Source organism: Physeter macrocephalus, chromosome 12 (genome assembly GCF_002837175.3).
Source record: "Physeter macrocephalus isolate SW-GA chromosome 12, ASM283717v5, whole genome shotgun sequence".
Lineage (NCBI taxonomy): Eukaryota > Metazoa > Chordata > Mammalia > Artiodactyla > Physeteridae > Physeter > Physeter macrocephalus.
Window position 1 is genome coordinate 80,172,413 of NC_041225.1, and position 6,631 is coordinate 80,179,043.

Here is a 6,631-nt window from a genome sequence, read left to right on the forward strand (position 1 = left end):
AACCCCAATAGCCCGCATTAACTGAGGCAAGTGACTGTTGAAAACAAGGCAGGGGGATAAAGCGTTGCACTAAAAGCTGCGAAGGGTGTCTGCATAATCCAGCCGCATGGCCGCATGCCAACTGCTTCCTCTCCGTGGTGTATTTACGTTATTCAGGCACTCACCCCACCCAGAACAGAAAGGACAATGAACTCTACTACCAAAAAGGTATAAAGAAGGAAAAAACTCCCTTCCCACCTTCCCTCCCTCTTTCTGGAAAGAATTAAACAACACGCTTAAGCCAGATGCGGGGTTTGTCTGTGGGGTGCGGGATGAAGCAGGAAAGGCTAAAGCAGAGGCGTTTCTTCATGTGCACAAGAAAAATGCCGCGGGTACGCTTTAGAAAATTCCCCCAAAACGCTATTGTCAACAACAACGATCACCTCATGCTTCTAAAAGTTTCAACTGTTAAACTGGTGTAACTGATTAGGACCTGGTGAAGTTCCAGGCGTGGGTCCAAACACAAACTGAATGGAGCCCTCCCTAATGTCTGAACTTGAGTTAAACTGACCCTAAGAATCAATGTCATTACAAATGGTGTCTGACCACCACCTGAGCACCACTATATTCTTTATATGCATTTTGAGTAAAACTGGCTTTTTCTAATTGGGCTGGGGATCTGGCCAAATGTGGTTCCTTGAAGGACAAAGCTTTGCACTCCCCACATGCAGCCTTATTTGTAAAAACAGGACCTGCTGTCCTGCAATCACTCAACAAGCAACAGAGGTCGGTGACATCCCATGGCAGGATGGGGAGGGAGAGAAAGAACAATTTTAAAGCTAGCTTTTTGTTTTGGGGTGCTGATTCCAAGGTGGCACAAGTAGTTTTGGATCTCAGGCCTTTCTGTCCTAAGCTGTTCTCCCCAGATTCAGAGCAGGCCCTGTCTGGGCCACGTTACAGAAGTAAACAAAGGGATTGTAGGAAACAGTGATGAGGCAGCACTGTGTCTGTAAAGAATGTTCGAAGCCAGACAGGTCAGCACTGCCTTGACCTTCTCAGTAGCTGAAGAAGCCTCTTTTTGAGCTTCAGTTTCCTCATTTGCAAAAAACGAAGAAGAGTATACCGTGCTGGGATGTCCTGAGGGTTAAAAGCAGTAACTGAGGTCCAGTGCCTGATACAAAGAAGCTTGGTCAACTGTAGCCATCATAATTATTTTTGCTGAAAGGCTGACTTTAATTACAAAAGCAGGTCCTTTAAAGACAAGCCTGCCTGGCCACTGAGGACTGGGTTTCCTGACTGCCTGCCTTTTTCAGCTGTCAGACAACGGAGTGGCAGGGAGGCTTGTCGGGCCTTGGACAGCAGGAGAAAATCCAAAACGGACCTCCAGCAATGATTAATGCAAGGCAGATTTATAAAGAACAGGTCTGAGCCTACATTTCAGGCACACCTGTAGAGAAGCAGTCCATCTGCCATCGGGGAACTGGCGCTCTGCTCCTCCCCCTCCCCCACTGGCTTCAGAGACAGAGCCTGGAACTTTGACATCTCCCATAAATACTTCCCCGGCCCCCTCCTCAGCCAGCCCTTATCTGATTACAGGGCTCCTTTATCTCTCCATGATGCTAAACATTACATTCACTTCCTCCCAGCCCTCTTTTTCCATCCTTCTCCACTTCACCAGACCTTGACAGGGATTAGTCCAGATCGCAGCCTCTCAGCTCCCTCTTGGTCCCAGCACGACCCCAGCCGCCAGCTGAGCCAAATAGAACACCACGTCCCGCGGGGGACGAGGCCCACTCTTCACTGTAATCACACCCCCGGCCCACCCCCAGCCTTCCTTGTGCCTATAGATTTAGAAAAGCTCTTTGATTTAATCGAATTGTTATGTATATATAAAGTATTACATGCATGTATAAAACATATGTGTGTGAAATATATGTGTCCTGTCATCTTTTTAAAAAGGATCAACAAAATATTTCAGCAGAATCAAATGAGTTGAGAAGCCAAAGAAATTGGTCATATTCTGTTTAAAAGGGTGGTGGTTTCTTGAGTTTTATTAGGTATCAACTACTTAAGAATTTTTTTTAAAGTAGGCTGCCCTGGTTTTAGAAATTTATATAATCCAAACTTTATAAAGTTTGGAAAGGAAAGCTGTACATAATGGAGTTTTATGCATGGTGGAAACGTGGTTTTCAGCCCTGTACAAGCCCCTACAGGTAGACACTAGCTCTGCCCGCTTCTTGTCAAACAAAATTTGTATTGTTTGTATGGTTAGGCCATTACAGGCAACAGTGATAAGAAAAGCATCTAGAGGTGCGAGACCCTGCAGGAGCCAATTCTGGTGAAGGCACCTGGCTCTCCTCTCAAATGCTAATGAGCAGCCACTACGAAGCAGAGGACTTTTCTGAACATTAAGTGTTTGCTTCTTAAAGAGAACTGGCTTGCATGATATCAGAGTTGGGGGAGCTAAAAAGTGGGCTAAGATCACTCAAGAAAAAGGCTTCCTGGGGCTTCCCTGGTGGCGCAGTGGTTGAGAGTCCGCCTGCCGATGCAGGGGATACGGGTTCATGCCCCGGTCCGGGAGGATCCCACATGCCGCAGAGGGGCTGGGCCCGTGAGCCATGGCCGCTGGGCCTGCGCGTCCGGAGCCTGTGCTCCGCAATGGGAGAGGCCGCAGCAGAGAGAGGCCCACGTACCGCAAAAAAAAAAAGAAAAAAAAAAGAAAAAGGCTTCCCCACAGTTAACTTAACATCCATGAAATCAGCCAAGAAGTACACTTGATGGAGAGTCGTCTTGGAAACCGCCCTACACCCTGTATCTGCTAGTAAGAGAATCCATGTACCTCAAACAGGTACTGACACCATAACTTTGAATGCATGGCACCAAGGCCCTGTGCCAGGGACCAGATTCACCCAAAGAAGAAGGCAGGCTCTTCATCCAACCTTCATAGTGTCCCTGCATTTCTGAGATGCTGCAGCTCATTTTGCCCATGCAGAGTCATTCCCCCAGAGGATACAGCAGAGCTTTTATGTGTTTTATCTTTGTGATCAATTTATGTTGTTTTAAAATGGCATGGAATGAGTTTTCGGGATGGAACCCCAATATATAACATGGTACCTGGAAGGTGGTGGGTGCTTGCCTTGCAATGACTGGGGATGTAACCTTCATCCAGAAACTAACTGGGTGGAAAGCAGGGGTTCCTGCTTATACTGTGGAGTGTGAATAGGTTTTCCTCCTTTACTATGTACTGGGCTCAGAATCTGGGAGTGACGATAACTAGAAAATGTTTTAGGAATCCCCACTTTATTATTATTTTTGGCCATGCCACACAGCGTGTGGGATCTTAGCTCCCCAACCAGGGACAGAACTCTGGCCCTTGGCAGTAAAAGCGCAGAGTCCTAACCACTGGACAGCCAGGGGATTCCCTAGGAATCCCCACTTTAATCCTGCATCACAGCTAGTAAGTTCTGCTGTCCTGCAAGGTCACTAGAGCCCTCCCTGTCCAAGTTCCACCCTGACCCAGAGGGGGAGGTATGGGGCGTGCTCATTCTCATCTTCACATGCCCCACATAAGCCCAGCATCTTTGCTGTTCATGCTACCTAGCTACCCTGAATCATAAATAGACCTATTCACCCACACACTATTAAAAGGGGTTGTTTTCTCCATTACTACGAAGGACATTGCCAGCATGACTGATATTTGACATAGGAATGATTCTTAAATTTAATAACTTATAGGGCTTCCCTGGTGGCGCGGTGGTTGAGAATCCGCCTGCCGATGCAGGGGACACGGGTTCGTGCCCGGGTCTGGGAGGCTCCCACATGCCGCGGAGCCGCTAGGCCCGTGAGCCATGGCCGCTGAGCCTGCGCGTCCGGAGCCTGTGCTCCGCAACGGGAGAGACCGCAACAGTGAGAGGCCCGCATACCGCGCAAAAAAAAAAAAAAAAAAAAAAGATTAATAACTTACAAATAATTCTTTAGAACCAATCCTAGGAAGTTGAAGTTTATTAGACATGGGCCTCTAGTACTTTTATTTTCCTACTGAAACTTTAATACAAAAACTCTCCTTTAGAATAACCACTGCAAACTCGTTTTTATGAGCTAGTGTTTCCATGATTCAAAATAAATGCCCCTACCTTGTTTATAATATTATGTACAATACCTTCCTTTATATTACAATGTGCATTTTCCAATCTCCAAGTGCTACCTCACACTTTCAGGCCACAAGAGCCAGAGGAGCATGTACACCGAAAATCATTCTCTGGCACGTGGGGCTGAAACACACACCCTGCAGACGTCCATGGGAATGGACATCCTGCTGGCTGTCCCAAGTGGAGGGTACCTGCTGTTCATGGGTCCTGTGACCCATAATGGCCAAGAAAAGGAAATGAAGCCAAGACACAAAGGAATAAAGATCAGGGCTGGAAGTTAAACATGTAAGCTTGACAGATGCTTAAGAGGCCTGTGAGGAAATAGTTGAGGAAATACCAGAGGCAGTTAGGGGTCCTCTGACATCCCCACAGCCTGGAAACACTGACCAGGGAGCACTCTGGTGAGCTAGAAAAACCTACAGCTGGTGAGGCAAGTCAGAGCTTCTCGTGACCCCTGATCCCTCACCTCAGTGACAGCCCCAATTCCAAGGGCAAACCTTCACACACTGAACGGGAGGTGGTGATACCCACGGCAGCACCCAGGTACGCTGGAGGTTACCTTACAAAACACTGGTTTTGGGGTTTCCTTCTCAGCAAGGTTTACAAAGTTATATTAGAATCACTCCACTGTACTGTCTTTAAAACACAATTTAGGGCTTCCCTGGTGGCACAGTGGTTAAGAATCCGCCTGCCAATGCAGGTGACACAGGTTCGAGCCCTGGTCCGGGAAGATCCCACATGTCGCGGAGCAACTAGGCCCGTGCGCCACAACTACTGAGCCTGCGCTCTAGAGCCCGCGAGACACAGCTACTGAGCCCATGTGCACTACTGAAGCCCGCACGCGTACAGCCCATGCTCCGCCACAAGAGAAACCACCGCAATGAGAAGCCCATGCACTGTAATGAGAAGCCCATGCACCGCAATGAAGAGTAGCCCCCGCTCGCCGCAACTAGAGAAAGCCTGCGCACAGCAACGAAGACCCAATGCAGCGTCCCCCTCCAAAATAATAATAAAAACCCCACAATTTAAAATTTAACCTCTAAGCTTTCCTCACCTGTAGTCTGAACAAGCATAAATCCTCCACAGGAAAAGAGTGATTCAGCTAGATTATACTTCTGTTGCTCTTGATTTTTTTTTTTTTTTCCCTTTTGGAAAAATCGTTTAACCAAAACCTTTTGATTTTACTTATTTAATATATCCAATGTCTTAAGGATGGAGCTATAGTTCTTTTTTTTCTTCAACCAAAAAACCTTTCCTACCTACATTTAAATTCAGAACTTAAGTTCAGAAACCACAAGAATACTATTGATAAATATATAATATACACAATGATGGATCACTTATAACTGGGGCACAATAAAGATAAAGGCATTAGAGCTGTTATGCTAATGTACAACCTAAAACCATAACACCGGGCAGTGTTAAACCTGGGCAATAAAGTGTTGGCTGAAGTAAATCTTAGCACCCGAAAGGCAATTTTAGAAGTTGTGTCTAAGAGAGATTTTTTTAATGGCTCTTTGGCAACCCTCGCTGTGTCAATATAACTTTCCCAAGCAACTATCTCTTGAGGTGAGTAACGTACCCGGCTGGGAGAAGCAAGGCCCAGCTGAGGTCAAGCCTGGAGAGAGAGGGCAGGACAGGCATGGTAGTTTATTGTACAGTTGGTGAAGAAAGGAATCATTTTTTCTTGAAATCTGAAGATTATTTGCTCTAATCTCTACTAATAGCAGAAATCCTAATTTCCCCACCCTGGGGATCCAGGGAACTGGAGATTCCTGGGCATATGGGCCCCTTAAATCCTAGGTGGGTTTCCTGGTTGACAGACCACTCCGGACCTCTATATCCTTATTTGTCAAGTATCTCTACAGTGGATAATTACCTTAATAGGAGGCTCTGGAATGCATTTTAAATTATTTTTGAGTTTTAGGGGCTTCCCTGGTGGTGCAGTGGTTAAGAATCCACCTGCCAATGCAGGAGACACGGGTTAGAGCCCTAGTCCGGGAAGATCCCACATGCCGTGGAGCAACTAAGCCCATGCGCCACAACTACTGAGCCTGTGCTCTAGAGACCGTGAGCCACAACTACTGAGCCCGCGAGCCACAACTGAAGCCTGCGCGCCTAGAGCCCGTGCTCCGCAACAAGAGAAGCCACCGCAATAAGAAGCCTGTGCGCCACAAAGAAGAGTAGCCCCTGCTCAGCAACAAAAGACCCAACGCAGCCACAAATAATAAATAAATAAATTTATTTTTAAAAAATTATTTTTGAGTTTTAAAACACTGGCTCCAGAAAATTAACTCATACGACCCTCCACCACGAACAAAAATCCTTCGATTTGGAAGTAAATATAATACAGTTTAAAAAAAAATTTAATTTAAAATCCCACTGAATTCAACAAAGTTAAAAAATTTTTTTGAAAAGATTTCTTTTTAAAAACCCAGCATCAGGGGCTTCCCTGGTGGCGCAGTGGTTGCGCGTCCGCCTGCCGATGCAGGGGAACCGGGTTC

At 46.5% G+C, this 6,631-nt stretch overlaps 1 protein-coding gene across 2 annotated transcripts in view; it reads right to left on the reverse strand.

The window, feature by feature from the left end:
- Window positions 1–6,631, reverse strand: part of SPRED2 (sprouty related EVH1 domain containing 2) — a 127,517-nt gene that overhangs the window by 36,882 nt on the left and 84,004 nt on the right. The gene's annotated exons all lie outside the window — the stretch shown is intronic.